General features: G+C 42.0%; 2 long non-coding RNA genes across 4 annotated transcripts in view; one reads left to right on the top strand and one right to left on the bottom strand.

Annotated features, from left to right (window-relative positions):
* LOC122558583 overlaps positions 1-24,424 on the top strand; it is a 167,921-nt gene that overhangs the window by 98,049 nt on the left and 45,448 nt on the right. The window lies entirely within an intron of this gene.
* LOC122558584 lies at positions 10,113-16,298 on the bottom strand. Its single transcript, XR_006314191.1, has 2 exons — positions 15,923-16,298; positions 10,113-10,379 (listed from the first exon to the last, which is right to left on the bottom strand). It is a non-coding gene; the product is annotated as an uncharacterized LOC122558584 (long non-coding RNA).

The following is a 24,424-nucleotide window of genomic DNA, read 5'->3' as shown; positions in this document are numbered from 1 at the left end:
CTAACAATAGTTTCTCTACAACCTTGCCACCATATGATATCTTGAAATTCATATTCTCAATACAGAGTCTCTGTATCCATTTTTCTATTGATGTTTGATTCTAAACTGCTTATATGTGATTAAACCTGTCATCACATCCTCCTCGGAAAGGATGCAAAATTTATAATCTGGAATTCTAACAAGGGTAAGTGATAGCCTAGTGGTATTATCACTGGACTGTTAATCCAGAGACCCAGGTAATATTCCGGAGACACAGGTTTGAATCCTGGAGTTTGAATTCAATAAAAATCTAGAATTAAGAATCTAAGGATTAGGTGAAACCATGCAGCTTATTAGGAAAAACCCAACTGGTTCATTAATGTCCTTTAGGAAAGGAAACCTTACCTGGACTGGCCTATATGTGACTCCAGATCCACAGTAAAGTGATTGACTTTTAGCAATCTGAGCAATTGGGGCTGGGTAATGAATGCTGGCCCAGGCAGCAATGCCCTCATCAGGTAAACGAATAAAAAAAAAATCTTCAGTCATAGCACAAAATGGTTTATCTTCGAAACCCGTTACGCCATGTAGGGCTGGCTTTGAAATCTATAATGCCTAATTTTCTTGTTTGATTCTGTATGAAGATTCTAACAGATCTGTGAGAAAATAACAGTCCACTCTAAAAACTTTCATTGACACACTTTGCAACTTAATTTTCTGACTGTGGCCACATGCTAGACTGCCCTCTGATTACACATTCACTCTAGGGCATCTGCCTAAGATGCATAGAGAGCTACTTCTAGCTCTAACATTTTCCTCTGATATCTTGAATTATTTAGCTGCTACACAATTACTTGTCTGTTCTGCGATCGAAGCGATTTTTACTTTGAACTGAGCTGCATACCTAGCATTCCTTCTTGATACCAATTTGGTATATGGGATGTCATGTGCCCTAACATATCATATTAAGGCAGCATGGTGGCACAGTGGTTAGCACTGCTGCCTCACAGTGCCAAGAATCCGGGTTCAATTCCAACCTCAGGCAACTGTCTGTGTGGAATTTGCACATTCTCCCCGTGTCTGAATTCGTTTCCTCTGGGTGCTCCAGTTTCTTCCCACAGGTAGGTAGATTAGGTGGATTGACGGTGCTAAATTGCCCCTCATGTCCAGGGGTGTGCAAGCCAGGTAGATTAGCCATCAGAAATGCAGGGTTCCAGGTGTAGGGGGGTGGCTCTGAATGAGATGCTTTTTGGAGGGTCAGTGGACACAATGGGCCAATTGGCCAGCTTCCACACTGGAGAGATTCTATGATTCTATGTCAGGAATGCAGTGCACACCAGTGTAGTGGTAGCCTTGGCAATGCTTGATGTGCATGGACACAAAGTGCTGAAGAGCTGATTTTGAGTGAAACCAAATGAATGTTCACTACATTATCTTTGGTACTTTTGAAAGGGTTGTAAGTGAGATCCAGAGGGGTTTCGGTATCTTTGCATATGAATCCTCGGAAGTCAGCCAGTCAGGAAAGCAAATGCAATATTAAAACAAATGCTGGAAATCTGAAACAGAAACAGAAACTGCTGGAGAAACCCAGAAGGTCTGGCAGTATCTGTGGTGAGACAACCGAGTTAATGTTTTGAGTCATCGAGGCATTGGGCTGTATAGCGTGAAAACAGAACCTTCAGACCACCTCGTCCATGCTGACCAGATATCCTAAATAAATCTTCTCTCATTTGCCAGCATTTGGCCCATATCCTTCTAAACCTTTCCTATTCATATACCCATCCAGATGGCTTTTAAATGTTGTAATTGTACCAGCTTCCACCACTTTCTCTGGCAGCTCATTCCATACACAACATCCACTGCATTAAAACGTTGCCTGTAAGTCCCTTTTAAATCTTTCCCCTCTCACCTTAAACCTATGCCCTCTGGTTTTGGACTTTCCCACTCTCTGGAAAAGACCTTGTCTATTCAGCCTATCCATGCCCCTCCTGATTTTATAAACCTCTATATAGGGTCACAACTCAGCCTCCAACACACCAGGGAAAATAGCCCCAGCCAATAATTCAAACGCTCCAACTCTGGTAATAGCCTCGTAAGTCTTTTCTGAACTCTTTCACAACATCTTTCCTATAGCAGGGAAACCAGAATTGTATGCGCTATTTCAAAAGCGCCCTAACCAATGTCCTGTACAGCTGCAACATGACCTCCCAACACCAATATTCAATGCATTGACCAGTAAAGGAAAGTATACCAAATGTATACCTTCACTATCTTGTCTACCTGCAACTTCACTTTCAAAGAACTATGAACCTGCACTACAAGGTCTCTTTGTTCAACAACTCTCCCTAAGACCTTGCCATTAATTGTGTAAATCATGCTCTGATTTGCCTTTTCAAAATGCAGGACCTCACATTTATCTAAATTAAACTCCATTTGCCACTTCTTGGCCCATTGGCCCATCTGATCAAGAACCCCTTGTAATCTGAGGTAAACTTCTTCGCTGTCCACTGTACCTCCAATTTTGGTGTCATCTGCAAACTAATTACCTAAACCTCCTATGTTCGCATCCAAATCATTTATACAAATAACAAAAGGCAGTGAATGAAGCACCAATCTTTGTGGCACACCACTGGGTCACAGGCCTCCAGTCTGAAAAGCAACTTTCCACCATCACCTTCATCTGCTACCTTCAAGCCAGTCTTGTACCCTTTATTCCATGTGGTCAAACCTTGCTAACCAGTCTACCAGGAGGAACCTTATCGAGTACTTTGCTGAAGTCCATATCGATCACGTCCACTGCTCTGCTCTCATCAATCCTTTTTATTCCTTCTTCAAAAACCTCAATAAAGTTCGTGAGACATGATTTGCAACACGCAAAGCCTTGTTGACTATCCTTAATCAGTCCTTACCTTTAAAAGTATAATCAATCCTACCCCTCCGGATTCCCTCCAACAAATTGCCCACTACCACTGATGTCAAGCTCACCAGTCTATACTTCCCTGGCGTTCCCTGACCACCTTTCTCAAATATTGACATCACATTAGCCAACCTCCAGTCTCCTGATACCTCACCTGTGGCTATTGATGATACAAATATCTCAGTAAGGGGCCCAGCAATCACTTCCCTAGCTTCCCACTGAGTTCTAGGATACATCTGGTCAGATCCAGATGTATCCTAGTGAACATTTTTCAGGATGTCGCTATTTACTTCTCTTTCCTCCGTATCCTTCTCCACAGTAAACACTGATGCAAAGTACCCGTTTAATATCTTCCCCCATTTTCTGCAGTTCCATCTTGCTGATCTTTAAGAGGCTCTATTCTCTCCCGAGTTACTTCTTTGATCTTAATATATTTACAAAATCCCTTTTGGATTCTCTTTAACCCTATTTGCCAAAGTTATCTTGTCCCCTTTTGCCCTCCTGATTTCCCTCTTACGTATGCTTCTACTGCATTTATACTTTTCTACGGATTTACTCAATCGACCTGGACCCAATATACCAACCACTACAGCGGACAGCTGAAACTGACAACCGGAAGCGGCAGGGACAGACCACTATGAACACCGGAGGAAACATCAAAGAAGCGCTTCGCAGGAGGCTCCCAAGCACTGATGATGTCGCCTAGCCAGGGGACGAAACGTTTGCAACAAAAACTTCCAGCTCGGCGAACAGAACCACCAACAACGGATTTACTCCATCTTTACTGTCCATACCTGACATACGCTTCCTCCTTATTCTTGGCCAAAGCCACAACTTCTCTAGTCACCCAGCGATCCCTGCACCTATCAAATTTGCCCTTCACCCTAATAAGAACATACTGTTTCTAGACTCTTGTTATGTCATTTTTAAAGGCGTCCCATTTTCCAGCCATCCCTGTATCTGCGAACATCCAACCCCAATCAACCTTTGAAAGTTCTGTCACAAATTCACCTGCACCTCCACACACATCATTTACTGCATCCGCTGCACCTGATGTGGCCTCCAATACGTTAGGGAGACAGGCCGCCTACTTGCGGAACGTCTCAGAGAACACCTCTGGGACACCCGCACAAACCAACACAACCGCCCCGTGGCTGAACACTTTAACTCCCCCTCCCACTCCGCCAAGGACGTGCAGGTCCTTGGCCTCCTCCATCGCCAGACCATGGCAGCACAACGCCTGGAAGAAGAGCACCTCATCTTCCGCCTAGGAACCCTCCAACTACAAGGGATGAATGCAGATTTCTCCAGCTTTTTCATTTCCCCTCCCCCCACCTTATCTCAGTCCCAACCCTCGGACTCAGCACCGCCTTCTTGACCTGCAATCATCTTCCTGACCTCTCCGCCCCCACCCCCTCTCCGGCCTATCACCCTCACCTTGACCTCCTTCCACCTATCACATTCCCAACACCCCTCCTCCCTACCTTTTATCTGAGCCTGCTTGGCACACCCTCCTCATTCCTGAAGAAGGGCTTATGCCCGAAACGTCGATTCTCCTGCTCCTTTGATGCTGCCTGACTTGCTGCGCTTTTCCAGCAACACATTTTCAGCTCTGGTCTCCAGCATCTGCAGTCCTCACTTTCTCCTTTGAAGGTTCTTGCCTACAACCATCAAAATTGGCCTTCCTCCAATTTAGAACTTCAACTTTTAGATCTGGTCTATCCTCTTCAACACTGTCTCTCTCTCTCTCTCACTCTCACACACACACTCTCACTCTCACTCTCTCTAATCCAAGATGGAGGACAGAAATAAGTTGTGGCTTTAAGAGCTGCTCCTTTTTTTTTTGAGGTATTTTCAGTGTTGAAGCTGATTTCCTCGAATTCCAGGAGCAGCAATTACTATTTTATAAGCTGTTGCATTGTTTTGGAACTTTGGGAAGAAAAAAAATCAAAACAACGGCACTTTAAAATGGAGGAAGAGAGACAAGGGTCGTGACCACATGGAAAGTGAATCAAATAGAGAAATAAATCTGCATAACTGCCTGATCCAGCTATGAACTTGCACAGCAAACTGCCTCTGCCATTTAATTTCAAGTATTTCTGGACATTGGAGTTCATCTAAGAAAAATAAACAGCGAAATTTACACCTGACCTTGGAGAAATCTTGTGTGTAGGAGCTCACAACATGGGAGCAGCTAAGTGGCTAGTTTTTAGAGTGTAACTTCACTTCTTCTTTGTGATAGAGTGGTTCTTCTCTGATTTATATATGTTTTTATTAAAATCTGTCTCTTGAATAAACTTTAAACATATAAAATGTAGGTACTAAGTTAGCCTGGGAGAGTAGTAGGACTGGACTGTTTTCTGGGTCTGTAGATTGTTAAGCTGCAAAGATGACATTTAGCTGAGTGATGTGCTCTTCTGGTCAGGTGTGGGAGATTAGGGAGAGTTTCCATGTTATTGATGATTATGTCTGCAGGAAGCGCGTTTGGTTGTGAATCCTATTGGACCGCATGAATCGGTAGGAACAGCAATTAGAAGTAATGAGGAATTTACAGGAGCTGGGGGCATGATGGATGGCAGTTGCAGGAAGGAAGAAAAAACGCAGATACAGTCAGGTATATGGGTTATCTCCAGGAAAGGGAGGAGAGGAAGGCAGGTAGTGCAGGAGTCTCCTGTAACTATCCCGATCTCAAACAAGTATGCTGTTTTGGAAAATGTAGGGGGTGATGGAATCTCAGGGGAATGTAGCACTGACAGCAGGTTTATGGTGGTAGGTGGTGGGCGTTTGGAGCACATTGCCAGCAGAGGTGGTAGAGGCAGGCACGGTAGATTAATTTAAGATGCGTCTGGACAGATGCATGAGTAGGTGGGGAGGAGAGGGATACAAATGCTTAGGAATTGTCCGACAGGTTTAGACAGTACATTTGGATCGGCTCAGGCTTGGAGGGCTGAAGGGCCTGTTCCTGGGCTGTAAATTTTCTTTGTTCTTTGGTACCGAGACTGGCTCTAATGTAACAAAAGGTACATCAGGTTCCAAGTGACCGATGGTAATAGGGGACTCTCTAGCCAGAGGCATGGACAGACATTTGTGATCGACAGCGATACATCACAATGGTGTGTTGCCTCCCTGGTGCCAGCATCAAAAGATATCTCGGAGAGAGTGCAGAATATTCTCAAAGTGGAGAGGGACCAACAGGAGGCCATTAGAACTAACTGCATAGGAAGAGGAAAAGGTGAGATTCTGAGGAGAAAATATAGGAAGTTAGGCAGAAATTTAAAAAGGAGGTCCTCAAGGGTAGTGATATCTGGATTGCGCCCAGTGCCATTTGCTAGTGAGAAATAGCAGGATAGAGTAGATCAATGAGTGGCTGAGGAGCTGATGAAGGGGAGGAGGATTTGCTAAAGATGCTCAGGAGGATTTAAACTAGTGGTGATGGTGGTGTTTGGAGAGGTGGGGGGAAGTTGGGAGGTTCACACCCAGGCAGATAGTGAGAAAAGAGATCAGTCTGAGACAGGTGCACTTGGGAAAACGAGCAAGTCAAGCAGTCAGGGCAGACAGGAACAAAGCAGAGAATGAGGTAGGATGATAAATTAAACTGTGTTTATTTCAATGCAAGAAGCGTAACAGGCAAGGCAGATGAACTCAGGGCATGGTTGGGGACATGGGACTGAGATAACATAGCAATTACAGGGATGTGGCTCAGGGATGGGCAGGACTGGCAGCTTAATGTTCCAGGGTATAAATGCTACAGGAAGGATAGAAGGGGGGCAAGAGAGCAGGGGAGTGGAGTTTTTGATCTAGGATAACATTACAGCTCCAATTAGGGAGGATATTCTGGGGGATACGTCCAGGCAAGTTATTTGAGTGGAACTGAGAAATAAGAAAGGGATGATCACCTTATTGGGATTGTACTATAGACTCCCCAATAGACAATGGAAAATTGAGAAACAAATTTGTAAGAAGATTTCAGTTATATGTAAGAATAATAGGGTAGTTATAGGAGGGAATTTTAACTTTCCAAACATAGAATAGGATTGCCATAGTGTTAAGGGATTTGACAAGAAAATTTGACTGATTCAGTATATGGATGTACCTACTACAGAAGGTACAAAACTTGACCTACTCTTAGGAAATAAGGCAGGGCGGGTGAGTGAGGTGTCAGTGGGGGAGCACTTTGGGCTAGTGACTGTTATTCTATTAATTTTAAAATAGTGATGGATCTGAAATGTTGATTGTGCTATGCAAATGTTCTGATGGTCTGAGAGGTTTGGAATATAAGAATACAGAAGTATTTTTGCAATTTTAAAGTGATTTGGTAAAACCATGGCTCAAGCAGCTTTTTCTGTTTGTGCCTTTTTATCCAAGTAAGGATATACTTGTTTTAGAGGGATACAACAATAACTTGTCAGATTAAGAAATATGGTTAATGGGGAGCAATTGAATAGAATATACCAATATTCACGAGAGTTTAGAAGAGTGAATGTTGGTCTCACTGGAATCTATTGAATTGTTACAAGACTTGACAGGATGGGGCTGCTTCCATTTTTATTGCTTCAGGATATGTTGTCAACCATTTCGGTTAAAATGCTAAGAAACTTCTTCACCTGGAGGGTTGTGAATCAATAAAGTTCATTCTTCAAAGGATTGTAAATGCTGCATCATTGAGTATATTTCAGACTAAGATTGCTAGATTTTTGGACACAAAAGAAATCGAGGTAATTTAGGGGAGGTGAAGGAATATGGATTTAATGCTGATCATTCGTGATCTTATTTGAAACAAATAGAGAATACTGGAGAAACTCAGCAGATCTGGCAGCATCTGTGACAAGAGAAACAGATTTCTGCCAGACTCTGTTTCTGTCTCCAGTGATGCTGCTAGACCTGCTGAGTTTCTTCAGTATTCTCCATGTTTCAGATTTCCAGCATCCGCAGCATTTTCTCTTTATTATGCAATCTTATCTTATGTGGGAGCAGGTTTAAGGGATCATATGGCCTACTCCTGTTTCTGATGTTCCTGGGATCTTAGAGTCAAAAAGATAACAAGATTACACACTTTCAAGTTCAGCCTGTACAAACTGGTGGAGTGATGGAATTGAGCCAGGGTGAGAAGTTTCTGCTGTAACTGAATTATTTTTTCCCCCGTATTGGCTAGTATTCATTTGGACAAAGGCTTTTTTTTTTTGCTAACTTTTTGCCTTGAATGTAGAGTGAGGGGTGGAGTTGGTGATTCAGGATCAGGTATAGGTGTTGTCAGCACATGTACAACTCCATGGCTATGGATGATGTTGCCAAGGTGTGGCATGTAGATGAAGTCAAAAAAGGAGAATAGAAGAACTGGAGTGAGGGAGATGAAGAGGAGAAGGAAAAATTTCAAGATTAAAAAATAACTAACTGGATTTTTAAGATTTAAAAAAAATCCGATGTACACTTTAGACATTGGAGCAAAAGACTGGCTTGGAAGGAGGCCAGAGGAGTGATTGATCTTTATTCTGGATAATCCCGGGAAAGTGAAAAGACCTAAAGGTGGAAAAGAACACATATGGTTTAAGAAGCTCGAACCATTTTGGTTGTAAACAACCAGGCAAGCCTTTTGTGGGGAGTTCTGTAACATTCGGATTTAAGAGTATGCGGATGGATATTTTATTGGAAGGATGCTAGGACAGACAACTCCAAAGGGATGAGGATTTCAATGCCAAATGAAAGACAGTTGGCAAGCAGGCCAATAGTTGCAGCTGGGTTATGAGGCAGAAGCCTGGAATTGGGGAATCTGTTTCTTGTGCAGGGAGGGTGGAAGGATTGTTTTACAAAAGTTGAAGGTTGAGAGATTTGGATGTTACAGAAATACCTTTATGCAGTTCAGAGCTGAATCTCTTAAAAATCTTTCCAAGTATTACACGTGCAATGAATACATTTTGAGTGGCGGTCAATGTTGACATGCAAACAAATACATCAGAAGGTTTGCCTAAAAGGAAGATTCCACAGACAGGAATCGGATGATTAAATGGCTAGCATGTACAGTAGTATTGGCTGAGTGTGGAATGTTGGTCAGGATATTAGCTGAAATGTTCAAATCATGCAACCAAGTTACCACAGAAAACCTAAGTGTCTTCAAAAGCTTTAACTGGAGTTATGTCCATTGCCAGAGCCTACATTCTTCAATTTCCTTCCCGCCTCACGCTATTCTCCTCCCTAAGCTCTTGCAATAATACTTTATCTCTGAAACCATTTTTCATGTTGAAGATTGCACAGTGCCTGTTGACACAGAACTCAGTTGTGGGTACCTTAATCCTGTCATGCCTCACAGGGGTAGTGCACTGTAAGTCAAGCCCTGTTATTCCCAGAGTAATAACAAAAGTTCAGAGTTTTTAAAAAGAAAAACCCAAAATCCCAAACTACCTAATTTTCAGGTGCAGCTTCATAGAAAGCATGGACTTGGTTTCCCTACATAACAGGTAGTTACATTCTAGTTACAGGTAAATAATTAAACTAATTTTAGTAAAATATACAAATGAAAGCTCTCAACCCCTCAAACGCCCCCTTACACACAGGCAGACATAAACGGAGAAGGGTGTGAGGGACCATGTGCAGAGGGAAACTAATTTTGTAGTCTTTGTTCCCCATGGCTAACCCACCTAGCCTGCATGACCTTAGACACTATGGACAATTAAGCATGGCCAATCCAACTAACCAGCACATCTTTGGACTGTGGGAGGAAACCGGAGCACCGGAGGAAACCCACACAGACACAGGGTTGCTTGCTGACCAGGAAATTTCTCCTCTGCTGTTCTTGTGCTGAATGCTCCATTTTTGCAAGAGACAATGTGCTGGTTCACTGAAACAACCACAAGCTGGTTTCCTTCACATTCAGAAACTGTGTCTGCATATTTTTGGCTATGCAGAGCTGCAGATTTCTGTTCCGGTTTTACAAAACCTCTCAACCCCAGCCACCGGATAACCAACTACCTTGCTATCGCAGTCATCATCGATGGTTTGTGGACAATGACAAAATATTCAGCTTTGATTGTAAACCACTTCTTGGCTCCAGTTCATCTGCAAATTGCTTGAATCCATAGATATGCAAACAGGGTTCCCAAAAGCTACCAATTTCCTGACTTTGAAAACATGCAGTCAGCCTTGAAAGTCCCTGCTTTCAAAACAACTCTCTTGTTTCTCTCCATAGTTTCTAAGAAGTGCAAAAATAAAACCACAGTCTTGACGATAGACAAGCCTTTTATTATTTCACCCAGCAACACAAACAACAACCTCCAGTCTTGAGATAACAAACAAAAGTGGGAATCCTGTTTGGTGCGATGACCCACCATAGAGTCAAAGAGTCGTACAGCGTAGAAACAGACCATTAAGTCCAACTTGTCCATGCCGACCAGATATCCTAGATTGGAATGCGGTCCAATTTGAGTTCCTCAATTTTCATTTTTTGTAATGATGGGAGGTCTGCACTCTTAAGTGAACGAGATTGCATGCCCTGAAACACCACAAATAACATTTCAGAATCTAGATCGGAAATAAGATTGTAATTAAAATTCTTCACCTGTGGAAGTATTGGAGCTCTGACTGATTCCACCTTAAATTCTCAGGATAAAGGATTCACTGGGGAAGACTGGCTTTATTAGACATAACTATTTCCTAGGCACAGTGAGAGAGGACCTTCTTCTGAAATCTTATAGACTTGGGCTCCAAACCCATGTGATCTGACATTACTTATACATCGCTCATTTTGCTACTCAGGAGCTACACTCAGAGAATCCTTACTAAACAATTTCAGCCCTGCACATTGGGTAATAGAGTGTTGCCTCCCTGCAGGGGCACAGCCATAAATGAGAAAACCACATGAAGGGGACAATAAACAATCCCTCATCCTCAGAGTCTAAGATGGAATCAGCTCGAGCTCTAATATGTTTTTCCATAACTTGGCCCATAGACTTGTATGTCTCAGCATTGCAAGTGCACATCTAAATACTACTAAAATGCATGAGGGTTTCTTACAGGCAGGAAGTTTCAGGTTCCCACAACACTTTGGCTAAAAATATTTTCCTCACATCTCGACATCTTTGGCCCCTTGCATTAAATCTATGCACCCTAGTCATTAATCTCTCCGTTAAACAGAAAGCTTTCTTCCAGTCTACCAGATCTATTCCCCTCAAACTTTTTTACATCTCAATCTTATCTCCTCTCAATCTCCTCTGCTGTCAGGAAAGCAACCCCAGTCTGTTCATCCTCTCTTCATAACTGAAACTCTCCAGCTCAGGCAGCATCTTGGTAAATGACCTCTACATCTTGTCTAGTTCTATCATATGCCTCTTATAAAGTGGATTCAGGAACTGCTCACTATAATCTTGCTGTGGCCTAACCAATGTTTTATACAGTTTCAATACAACCTGCCTTCGCTTAAACTCTATGCCTCAACTAATACCACATGCAAAGCAAGTAGACCACATTGTATTTTCAAGATACTTGCCTGTTAAATAATGTTATAAGATTCCACTGATTCAAACTCCTTCTGATTCCTTTTCATTTAAGGGCTCCTAGTGTGTTCAAATGCCTTGCCATTTACTTTGTAAGGAATTCCAAGTGTAGTGATCTGTTTAGATTTACTTTGAGCTTAGTGAATTCCAATTGCAATGCCTTCCATGATACAGAGTGCAAATTGGATAGTTTCTCATTCAGACTCTTCTAGGTAATTCCAAGTTAAGGAACCTCTTTCCATTCACTTGCAATGTAAGAATAAATAACTTGGATGAGGAAGTGGAAGAGTGGGTTAGTAAGTTTGCCGAAGACATAAAGGTTGTTGAAGTGGTGGATGGTGTGGAGGGCTGTTGTAGGTTGCAATGGGATATTGACAGGATACAGGACTGGGCTGAGAAGTGGCGGATGGAGTTCGACTTGGAAAAGTGTAAATTAATTAATTTTGGAATGTTGAATTTGAATGCAGAATACAGGATTCTTGGCAGTATGGAGGAATAGAGGGATCTTAGGGTCCATGTCCATCGTTCCCTCAAAGCTGCCACACAAGTTGATAGAGTGGTAAAGAAGGCATATGGTGTGTTGGCTTTCATTAGCAGGAGTTCGAGTTTAAGAGCTGCGAGATTATGCTGCAGCTGTATAAAGCCCTGGTGAGACCACACTTGGAATATTGTGTTCAGTTCAGGTCGCCTCATGTGGAAGCTTTAGAGAGGGTGCAGAAGAGATTTACCAGGATGCTCCCTGGACTGGAGGGCATGTCCTATGAATTAAGGTTGAGGGACCTAGGACCTTTCTCATTGGAGTAAAGGAGGTGACTTGGTAGAGGTGTACAAGATGCTGAGAGGCATGGATAGAGTGGATAGCCAGAGACTTTTGTTTTCTAGGCTGGAAATGGCTATCACGAGGGGGCATTATTTTAAGATGATTGGAGGAAGGTTTAGGGGAGATAGCAGAAGTAGGCTCCTTACACACACACAGTGGTGGGTGCATGGAATGCACTGCCAGAGTAGTGGTAGAGTCAGAGAACTTAGGGACATTTAAGCGACTGAATGATGGTAAAATGTAGAGTACATAGGTTAGACTGATCTTAGAATAGGACAAAAGGTTGGCACAATATCAAGGGCCAAAGAGTCTGTACTGTTCATTAGAGAGTGACAGCTACTACCGAGCTTAACCTGAGGGGCAAGGCAAGGGGCAGGTTTGAGAAGGTGGGACCTTAACTGTAACCTCAGCCAGTGGGGGAATTGAGCTATTGGCACCACTCTACATTGCTAATCAGCCTTCCAGCCAACTCAGCTAACTGACCCCCACATGTATCCATGTGCGAGATGACATTCCTAATCCAAGCATTTATCCTCGAGGCAATTCTGTTTGTCAAAGGACTGAATATTGCTCAGTTATTCACCATTGAGCACCAAGTAAACTTTTGTTCAAATTGTTGCAGTCTTTGAAATTGGATCACCATTTCCTTTCCTACAACAGGCGTGACCGCCTTTTCTCCAATCGATTAGGTTTGATTCATTACTGTCATATGTACTGAAATACAGTGAAAAGTGCTTTTTACAAGCAGATTGTTCTATATAAGTACATCAGGGTAACAACGCAGAGTGCAGGATACAATATTACAACTGTTGAAAAGGTGTAGAGAGAGATTAACATTAACATTAAAGAGGTCCTTCGAAACTCTGGTAACATCAAGGAGAAGCTGTTCTTGAATCAGTTTGTATATGGATATACAAATCTTTATGTCTTCTGCCTGACGGAAGAGGTTAGAAGAGAGTTGAATGTGGGGTGGGAATGATCCTCGATTATGTTAGCTACTTTTCTGAAGCAGCAGGAAGTATAGATGGAGTCATAGAGATGTACAGCATGGAAACAGACCCTTCAGTCCAACCCGTCCATGCCGACCAGATATCCCAACAATGGATGAAAAACTGGTTTGTGTGATGGAATGGTCTGTGTTCACAACTCTGTCACTTCTTTCAGTCTTGAGAAGAGCAGTGAATATTTCAGGATATTTTGGGGACTTGTGGGGTCAGGTTCACTCTATACTTTTTGAGCACTGGTGCCAGCAGTAAATACTGTCAATACCCAGCAACATTCGACAGGACCTTCCAAAGCTCTCAACCTCGGTCACTGAGAAGGGCAAAAAAAAAATTTAAAATGTGTTCTCTGTTTACTTTTAAATTAGTAATTAATACTCTGGCTGTAGAACAATCTTGGGGAAATGGTCATTTTTGCTTGCATTTTAGAAAAACCTATTTAAGCAGAAAGAACATTACTTGGCAAGCTAGCTTTACTTTATCAGAATTGGATCACATTTTGAAAGGGAAATGTGAGAATTGACTTCTCCGAAGACTTTGTTTTGTTGCCCAGTTTCAAAGTGTTTGCAGTATAGTTGCTGATAAAGCTGAGTAAATTTAGCATCAAATCTCTATCGAGATTTAAACCTGTTCTATTAATTAGAAAGCAGTTTCAGCTTTGCAAAAGGCAGCATTACATTTTGGACAAGCACCATGAATGTTATGTATTCACGATTGAAACACAGTAACAGGAAAATCATGAGGAATAGAAAAATAACTTCAATGTTGCTTTAAAACAAAAGAGATGTGATTTCTAAGTTTTTCATCATGCGCCCATCAGGACGAATCCACAAGAATAACAAATTTCAAAGGGATTGAGAATTTATACTGTGTACAAAGAGGGTACCAAATGTTTGGCAATGATCCAATCAGTAATAACCAATCAGTACCCTCTTCTTTATGTCATAAGTTGTCATTGCTGTGAGAATTGGTACGACTTGCCATCTGTTCTGTCAAGGATTTGGACCCAGGAACTTGGATATCGTTCCTGGTATAGCAACTTCAATTTTGTTCGCGGTAAGGATGGTGAGTGGCTCGGAGGGGAACTTGTAGGTGGTGATGTTCCCACGTAGCAACTGCCCTTGTGTGTTTGGAAGGTGCTGTTGAAGGAGCGTTGATGTTTCTGGGCCCAAATGGTATTTGCCGCAGGCACCAATGCTTCAAAGGTCAGGTGATGGCAAGTGAATCTGCTTCAAAAGGCCCACAATCGCCCAAAATACACATCATTTGGGCTAAAGGAAATGGTGAGGAGCTGCTCTGTCAATCACAGGCTGCTTCTGCTCCATGCTTGTTCCTGAGTGGTCTATGAATGAGCAGGGGGGAGAAACAAGCCTGTGATTGGAGGAGCAGCCAGCATTTCGGTCAGGCCCTGTGCCCTGAGGAATGTCTTCTTTGAACTGAAGGCATCGAGGGAGCTGATGTGATCCAGGAGCAATGGGCCAAGAGTCACCTGTTTGAGGAGGGTATCTGCTCAATGGGTGTGGCGGGAGAGGCAGAACCCAGTCGCGAGGGTCCTATGAGGGTTGTGGCCCCATTCATAAACAGATTAAGAATCGGGCAGCGCAGATTTAAAGAGTTATGCAAAAGGAGTAAATGCAACGTGAAGAAAACATAGGGTCTGGAAGGCAAGTATGGTGGAGGTTGGTTAAACTGAGGCATTCAAGAGGGCATCGGATGATTACTTAAACATAAACAACATAAAGGGCATGGGAAAAGGCAGGACGTTGGCATTAGCTTAAAATACTCCGAGCTAGTACAGCCATCTGGGCTGAATGGCCTCCTTTCCACCTTAACAATTCTGTCAGGAGCAGGAATAAATTAGTGATTCTCTCATTTCACTCTAATGTCTCTGTGCCTACCCATTTATTGGTATATTTTATGCCACAACATCTGTCTGCTAGGAAATGTCAAGAGACAGTGACATGGTGATTTGAATTCTTAAGCCAGTTTCCCCTCTGTGTCGCCCCCAGAGCCAGTATAATACCAGCAGGAGACAGGCAGAAAATTAATCCAGTGTCTTTTTTCCCTCAACAACAGCTTTGAAATGTTAAAATTCAGTCACTTTGCCACTGCAAGACTCCCTGCTACTTGTTCTTCCATCCAAAGCTTTTAAATTCAATTCAGGAAAACAAGCTGTGAAGACGAGATTTTTAGCAGGAAATGGAGCTTGGTCTGATCAGACTTATGATGCATTGCAATTCAAATAGGAGATTGAAAGTCTTTTAATTGTTACATTGCACTAATTCAAGGAAAGTGATTAAACATTACTGCAGCAAATTTATTTGCTTCTATTAATTGAGGGCACAGGGATGAGTGGTCAGTAATGAATGGATTAAGGTGACCTTTATTTGACAAGAAGATCTGTGGGACAAGGAGAATTCAATATTTTCATTTTCTGTCTATTTTATCTGTCTTTTAAAATGATAGTTTCCGTTCTATTGCAATAATGTGTGCCCTGATGATTTAAATGACAAATAATAGGCAAATTAGACGTATCAATTTTGAATATCTAAATTTGCTCAAACTTGACAGTTAGTTGTGACAAAACAAAAACAACATTTACTTAAATGTACCATGTTCCTGGAAAAATATCCCAGGTCTTCACTGAAGCGTAACGAAAAATTGCAGTGTGTGATGCGTTACAGTTCACTCGGGGAGTGTGAGTTACTGTGGCAACACGTACCTTTTGCCTGCTTGATGTAAACTGGAGCTATGCGAATGAAAGCAAGGGCCCCAACTTTTTTTCCGTCGTCTGGCTGACCTGGAATCTCTCTCAATGTTGCTGTCTGCCTTTGGTTTGTGCTGGAGGGTATCTAGGTTCATATTCGGTCTGTTTGGAAGGGGTGAGCTGCATTTTAAGAATTCAAGACAAGGTGGTCATTGATAAGGGCGGAGAGGTACCTAAGAGGGCAGCGTTAGAGAATGAGGATTTGTGAGATTTTTGTGTAGGAATAGAGACAATTACAGAGGTATGGAGGAATGAAGTAGAGGCGACTAGACAAGGGCCTGAGCCCTGGTGAGACAAGGACATGAATTCCTCCGTGTATCAATGGAAAGCAGTTTCAGAGCGTTCAAAGTAGGAAATGCTTTTCGTAATAAGTTATGACCATGGGTAGCTTAGCCACACAGATCAAGAAGATTCCAAGTTAAACTTATGCCAAATTATCTGGCCTAGGGCAGTTTGGAATACTATAATGGGCCTCAATAGCTCTGGGTTAGGAAAAGGAATATTGGCCAGGGTTCCTTATTCCACTGGCCCCCGCCATTCAAGTGTAAACAATATCACACTTGTTTGTAAGTAGTCTGTCCATAGTCATTATCTAGGTTTGCACAATAAATATTGGTCACTGGGGAAATAGACAGGGACTCTAGTGTCTATACAAAGCTGCAAATGATCTTATCATATTTCTTTTACAATAATAGCAACAGCTTATGTTTATATAATATCTATTGCAATACAAAAGTCTGACATTTTTCAGAGGAGTATTATCAAACAGGATACAGGTTATAAAGACTTGGTTAAAGAGGCATGTTTCATTAATGTTTTAGATGGGGAAGAGAGACAGAGGTTCAAGAGGCACATTCCAAAGCAGAAGGTCTAGGGTACTGAAGGCATGGCTACCATTGGTCTAACATTGCAGGTAACAAAGAGGCAAACATAGAAAAAAATGATGATATCTCAGCTGGTTGTAGAATGGGAGGAGGGTAGACAGGCGGAGCAAATTCATGGAGATAATTTAAAGGCAAGGATGAACATTTATTTCCTCTTACCCATTCAGTAATTGTGAGAGTCAAATGCACAGGGAGTTTTTAACAATTCGTACCATTGTATGTGTACCTATATGTAGGATTGTAAAAGATATCACTGTTACTGTAAAACTGAGTGTGTTGCTGGGAAAGCACAGCAGGTCAGGCAGCATCCAAGGATCAGAATTCCTGATGAAGGGCCTATGCCCGAAACGTCAATTCTCACTTTCTCTTACCATAAGACTATGCTTAGGTGTTCACGCTTTTCAACCTTGAAATAATATAAATTCACATAAAATGTTACTTTTATGAATTAAGATTTTTGAAAACTGAGTTATTTAAAATCAGACTTACACAATCTTGCTATAACTCTAAATAAAAATAGGAAATGCTGGCTACTCTGAGCACAAGTATCAATGTTTTAAAAAAGAGATTGAGGTAAATTGAATATCATTAGGGGCAATAGATTAGAGCAGAGAATGCACCATTTACACTGAGCCTTAATTGATTAAGTTGTGTTTGCTATACCACAGTAGTTTCTGCAAACTCTTTCCATGTTACTCTGGATTCATTATTTCTGAAATCTTCGTGAACATTATCTTTCTACAGGTTTATAAAATAACATATATGCTGTTCATCTGAACATCGCCTTATCAGTAGGTTCACAATTCATGCTGCCCCCTCCGTACTTTGCAGCTAGCTGGTTATATTTTTCAGATGGAGTAAATTGGAACAATGGAAACTTAACGAGATGGAAAGAAATGCATTTAGCCCACTGTAAGGGTTCTCTGTTGGAATAGACTGAAACTAGTTGTTGTGGTTCTGTTTGCCAAGCTGGGAATTTGTGTTGCAGACGTTTCGTCCCTGTCTAGGTGGAGCCTCCTGTGAAGCGCTTCTGTGATGTTTCCTCCGGCATTTATAGTGATTTGTCTCTGCCGCATCCAGTTGTCAGTTCCAGCTGTCCGCTGCAGTGGCTGGTATATTGGGTCCAAGTCGATGTGTCTTTTGATGGCACTCATCCACAGATTCTATGCCTCTAGGATTTCCCTGGCTGTTCTCTGTTTGGCTTGTCCTATAATAATGGTGTTGTCCCAGTCGAACTCATGTTGCTTGTCATCTGCGTGTGTGGCTACTAAGGATAGCTGGTCGTGTCATTTCGTGGCTAGTTGGTGTTCACGGATACGGATCGTGAGCTGTCTTCCTGTTTGTCCTATGTAGTGTTTTGTGCAGTCCTTGCATGGGATTTTGTACACTACATTGGTTTTGCTCATGCTGGGTATCGGGTCCTTTGTTCTGGTGAGTTGTCTGAGAGTGGCTTTTGGTTTGTGTGCTGTTATGAGTCCTAGTGGTCGTAGTAGTCTGGCTGTCAGTTCAGAAATGTTCTTGATGTACGGTAACATGGCTAGTCCTTAGGGTTGTGGCATGTCCTCATTCCGTTGTCTTTCCCTTAGGCATCTGTTGATGAAATTGCGGGGGTATCTGTTTTTGGCGAATACCTTGTAGAGGTGATCTTCTTCCTCTTTTTGCAGTTCTGGTGTGCTGCAGTGTGTTGTGGCCCTTTTGAACAGTGTCTTGATGCAACTTCTTTTGTGTGTGTTGGAGTGGTTGCTTTTGTAGTTCAGGCCTTGGTCTGTGTGTGTGGTTTTCCTGTAAACCTTTGTGGTGAATTCTCCGTTAGGTGTTCTCTGTACCATCACATCTAGGAATGGGAGTTGGTTGTCCTGTTCTTCCTCTCTAGTGAATCGGGTTCCTGTGAGTGTGGCGTTGATGATCCGGCGTGTGTTCTCTATTTCTGTGTTTTTAATGATTACAAAGGTGTCATCCACATATCTGACCCAGAGTTTGGGTTGAATTTGCGATAACACTGTTTGTTCTAATCTTTGCATTACAGCTTCTGCTATGAGTCCAGAGATGGATGAGCCCATGGGTGTGCCTTTGATTTGTTCGTACAATGTTCACCTCTATCGACAAAACCCTAGCCAGAGAAACAATAGCCAACCTGCTGGACATACAGAACAGACAACAGGACGTTGAACCTATCAACAAAGACGGCATACTCAAACTACTGGACCTGTGCCTCACAACACACTTCATATTCAACAACCAAATATATGAACAGATCAACGGCACAGCCCTGGGCTCACCCATCTCTGGACTCATACCAGAAGCTGTAATGCAAAGATTAGAACAAACAGTCTTACCGCAAATTCAACCCAAACTCTGGGTCAGATATATAGATGACACCTTTGTAATCATTAAAAACACAGAAATAGAGAACACACACCGGATCATCAACGCCACACTCACAGGAATCCGATTCACTAGAGAGGAAGAAAAGGACAACCATCTCCCATTCCTAGACGTGATGGTACAGAGAACACCGAACGGAGAATTCACCACAAAGGTTTACAGGAAAACCACACACACAGACCAAGTCCTGAACTACAAAAGCAACCACCCCAACACACACAAAAGAAGTTGCATCAAGACACTGTTCAAAAGGGCCACAACACACTGCAGCACACCAGAACTGCAAAAAGAGGAAGAAGATCACCTCTACAAGGTATTCGCCAAAAACAGATACCCCCGCAATTTCATCAACAGATGCCTAAGGGAAAGACAACGGAATGAGGACATGCCACTACCCAAAGGACTAGCCACACTACCATACATCAAGAACACTTCTGAACTGACAGCCAGACTACTACGACCACTAGGACTCATAACAGCACACAAACCAACAGCCACTCTCGGACAACTCACCAGGACAAAGGACCCGATACCCAGGATGAGCAAAACCAGTGTAGTGTACAAAATCCCATGCAAGGACTGCACTAAACACTACATAGGACAACAGGAAGACAGCTAACTATCCGTATCCATGAACACCAACTAGCCACGAAACGACACGACCAGCTATCCTTAGTAGCCACACGCGCAGATGACAAGCAACTTGAGTTCGACTGGGACAACACTATTATAGGACAAGCCAAACAGAGAACAGCCAGGGAATTCCTCGAGGCATAGAATCTATGGATGAGTGCCATCAACAGACACATCGACCTGGACCCAATTACCGACCACTGCAGTGGACAGCTGGAACTGACAACCGGAAGCGGCAGAGACAAGCCACCTAAATGCCGGAGGAAACATCACAGAAGCGCTTCACAGGAGGCTCCCAAGCACTGAGGATGTCACCTAGACAGGGGACAAAACACAAATTCCCAGCTCGGTGAACAGAACCACAACAACGAGCACCCGAGCTACAAATCTTCTCGCAAACTTTTGAAGACTGAAACTAGTCCAACTGCTCAGCCGTCTCCTTGAAGTCTTGTGCAATGTGCTCTATTTCATGTGTTTATTCATTCTTTCTGCATAAAGAGAATCTAAACCGCTCTCTTTTCTCTTATAACAACACTTTCAATTGAATAACCTCAGTTATTGCCCGACCTACAGGAAGCCATGATTAAGTGATTATACTGTTAGGTTAGAGGATGAGCATTGTGCCTTCAAGCCTTGACACCAGCTCGTTTTACACTGTACAAAATGGAGCTAACATATCAATGTAGAACTGGAGCAACTGTTGGTATGTCTTGGATGAGTCATTAATCATTCCCAGACTGCTCTCTGGTGTGGACATCAAAGACCCATGGCATGATTCATTGAGGAATAGGGGAGTTCTGCGCAGTGTCCTGACCAATATTTGTTCCTTGACTAATGTCACTCATTCTAATTATCAATCCAATATCGTATTGCCTTTTCTAGGAGACGTACTGTGAGCAAATTGGCTGTTCCGTTTCCAACACAGGCCAGTTTATATTGGCGTACATCCCTGAAAATCCCAGTGCAGTGCCCAAGTAAGTTGGTGCATTTACGTCATGTGCATGACTGTGGCCACGCAGAACAATTTCAAGGATTTGTGCAGTTCAATAACTACGAGCACAGTCCCAAAAAGGAATGAGAGTACATAGAAGACTACACTTCAAAAGTAATTCATTAGCTGAGCAGCACTTTAAGAAGTGGAAGATGCTATGTAAATGCAAGATTTTGTGTTTTTTTCTCTTTCCTCTTTCCTTCCCTAGTCCTATTGTGAAGACACTATAATGTTAATTAAATTGCTCTTGGCTTTCTTTGTTGCGGTGGAAATAACTGTAGTATTTCAAGTTTCTGCTTCAAAATGCATTTCTCTTATCTTGAAAATTATTGTCCTGTGGAATTCACTTTATAGAAAGAGCACTCAGTTTTAAAGTCCTTTGTAAAATTTGTGTCAAAAAGCTTTATGAATATTTCATGCAAATTTATCATAATGTATTTACTTTCTATTGCTATCTAAGACAGCATTCTGCAGTTCAATCTTCTTGGTTTTATCTGCAGTCACACTTCTAAGAAGTAATACACTTCTATCATAGGGTCCTCTAATCCTCCGCATGCTTCCGTGGATTTCCATTTAGCTTTTACCATGTTTCTTTCTTCGCAAATTCCATTACTTTAGGTTAAGTTGACCTTGCCCTTAACCCATTCCATTGAATGTCCTCTAGACGTGTACAGCTCTCACTATTTTCCAACCCTCCCTACTTTAACATTATCAACACCTTTTAAAGTGATGTTCTTTGCACATAATTTTCTTTCAATGCTCTGTCTCTCTCTGCCTTGCTCTAATGCAAAGCAATTAGGGAACAGATCTATTTGTGATAGGATATGGAAAAGTGTGTCTTTAAAATGTTCCATTTTTCCCGTAAGGGTCAGAGGAAAAGGCAATTATATGGGACAGCATTGGACTATTTAGAAGCATTAACATTTTCTCCCAGCAATATGCCTTTGACTTTATGATCATTATATGAGCTGACAGTCATGTTCATATAATGGGTTGCCCAAAGAGCCGTTGGTAAAGAAAAAGTCAAGTATTTAGTTTATTTCAGCTTGTATTAGACCTGTTTTACATCTGGGCTGTTGGTATGTAATGGATATGGATTTTGTAATGAGATCTAAGAAAAGCAACATTCATCTAAGACATTCTGGGCAGCTCGGTTGAGCTGCTGCTGGTGAACCTTTGTAATGTTACCGTGCTGGGGCTGAGGAAATGCTGTTCCTCATAATAATCCCACACTGTACATGATGCAATTATGACACTCCATTGTTATGGAATCTGACACTTGCAACACTTTTTTTCTTGCTAATTTGAGGCCGCTCAATTTCTTTTTGAGTTTAATTACTGGAAGATGAGACCTTCAGAAAACAATGTAACACTTCCACCATTTGTAGATTAGTGAATAGAGCTTATTTGTATTTCTATAATTGAACTTACTGCCACCTACCAATTTGTAGGTTGTAGCTATTGGCTGTCAAAGCAGATTTCAGAATATTCTGCAACATTCACCACATATTAATATCTGATCATTTAATCTGCTAATGCACAATTTGCAAACAACAAACACATCTGAATTGAGGCCTGCTTCAAGAAGAGCTGGGCTTGGAAATTATTTTCGACATTGGATCCTTGGAGATGTACTCGCTGTTAGATTTATAGAGATGCAGTCAGTATTCATTATACCAGTATTGTACCTCACACGTCTGTGTTCTGAGCCAATCAATCAGTTTTGAAATCAATGCAAGTAGCATTGTTTACAAACAGATGCAGTAGTAAATCCTAAGGATCTATCCTTTGCCTCGTTCTATTTGTCATCTGCAAAATTAGCAAAAACACGTCCTTTTTTATATATGTTTTGTCGAGCCAATTCTACTTAACTGCCATCTCCCTCTCTGTGCTATTTGATAACTTGGCCAATCTTGGGTGAGCCAAACATCTTTCAGTTAAACATCGAGTTAGCCAAAACAGTTTGTGACCACCACCATAAACTCTGTGCCACTGATTATAATCTCCTCTTCGGCCCGTTATCTCTGACTGAAGCAAATTGTTCAAATCCTCAGCAACCCATTCGACTTTGAGAATAACTTTCAATGCATTTCCTCTCTGTGATAAAGTCCACCGAGTTCCCACTGTAATAACAGTTTATATGCGTTCCTAGACTTTAGCGTATCGAATGCTGAAACACCCATCTGTGTTTTGTTAGTACCGTACATAACTATTCCAATGCTGTCCTAGCTGGCATTTCTTCTGCCAGCCTCCAGTAACTAGAGTTCTTCCAATACTCTACTGTCGATAACAAAAGTTGTGTTGAATCACTGTTACCAATCTGCTTACAGATTTACGTTGGCTCTTAGTTTAATAACATTCTAGTTTTAAACTTCTCATTCTTGTGATTAAATTTGTCCATGACCAAGCCCTCATCCTTTCAACTGTCTTCCATCCCCATAAGCCTGCAATGACAATTAGTTCTCCATCGTCTTGTGAAATTTCCACTTCCTTTGACTGAACAGAGTATTCTGTCCTTTAGTTATTTAGGTCCTAATATCTCGAATGCTCTGTCCACTTTTTTTTTTTCTCTTTTTCTTCAGTTTTCTTTTACTTACCTTCTTGTTAAGAGTGGTGGCAGTGTGGGTCCAGCTTTGATGCATGGTGGGTTTTTGGATTCCTAGCAATGGAGGTGAGTTTGAGTCTACTTTGAGACCCAGTAGGTTGTGTTTGGCCGAGTATAGACCCGACAGCATCGGTGAGGTTAGATCAGCAAGAACGCATGGTGGCAGCATTGGTGGAAGCGAGATTGCGCTGAAGAATGGGGACTCTGTTCCCACAGTAGCAAAGGGACTCAAGGATGGCCTTCTGCTTTCTACTAGTGATGGTCTCAGCGTCGGGGTAAAGGAGCACCCAGATCCAGGCCATGGCTAAGTTATTAACAAGAAGGGCTGTAAGATTCAACACTTCTTTATTTTCTATGTCTACATTCTATGTTTTGGCTTATTTTTCTGTGTTTCAAGATGGTGCCAAAGTATGGTGACACTGTATAACACTTTTCACTATATTTGTGACAAAATACATGTGACAATAATAAATAAAATCAAAAAATAAATCTAGAAATCCCTTCTCAAACCTTTCTGCTCCTCCACCAGTCTTTCCTTTAAAAAAATAACCAAAAACATAAAATTGCTAGAGAAACTCAGCAGGTTCTGGCAGCATCTGTGGAGAGAAAGCAGTTCATGTTTTGAGTCCAGTGACCCCCCCACCTCTACATTGCTGCATGTCTTTGACCATTGATTGTTTACGTATTAAGTGTCGTCCTTTGCTTCTGTGCTAATTTTTGTCTGATTGCACTTATTTGCTGTGCCTTGGGATAATTTTCCATGTTAAAAATGCTGTGTAAATCCAAGATGTGGTTTACGGTGAGGTTCCATAGAAGGACCACATACAGTCATCGAGATGTACAGCATGGAAATAGACCCTTCGGTCCAACCCGTCCATGCCCGACCAGATATCCCAACCCAATCTAGTCCCACCTGCCAGCACCAGCCCATATCCCTCCAAACCCTTCCTATTCATATA

The sequence above is a fragment of the Chiloscyllium plagiosum genome, chromosome 17 (genome assembly GCF_004010195.1).
Source record: "Chiloscyllium plagiosum isolate BGI_BamShark_2017 chromosome 17, ASM401019v2, whole genome shotgun sequence".
In the NCBI taxonomy this organism is placed as follows: Eukaryota; Metazoa; Chordata; class Chondrichthyes; order Orectolobiformes; family Hemiscylliidae; genus Chiloscyllium; species Chiloscyllium plagiosum.
This window is presented reverse-complemented; position numbering and strand designations above follow the sequence as displayed.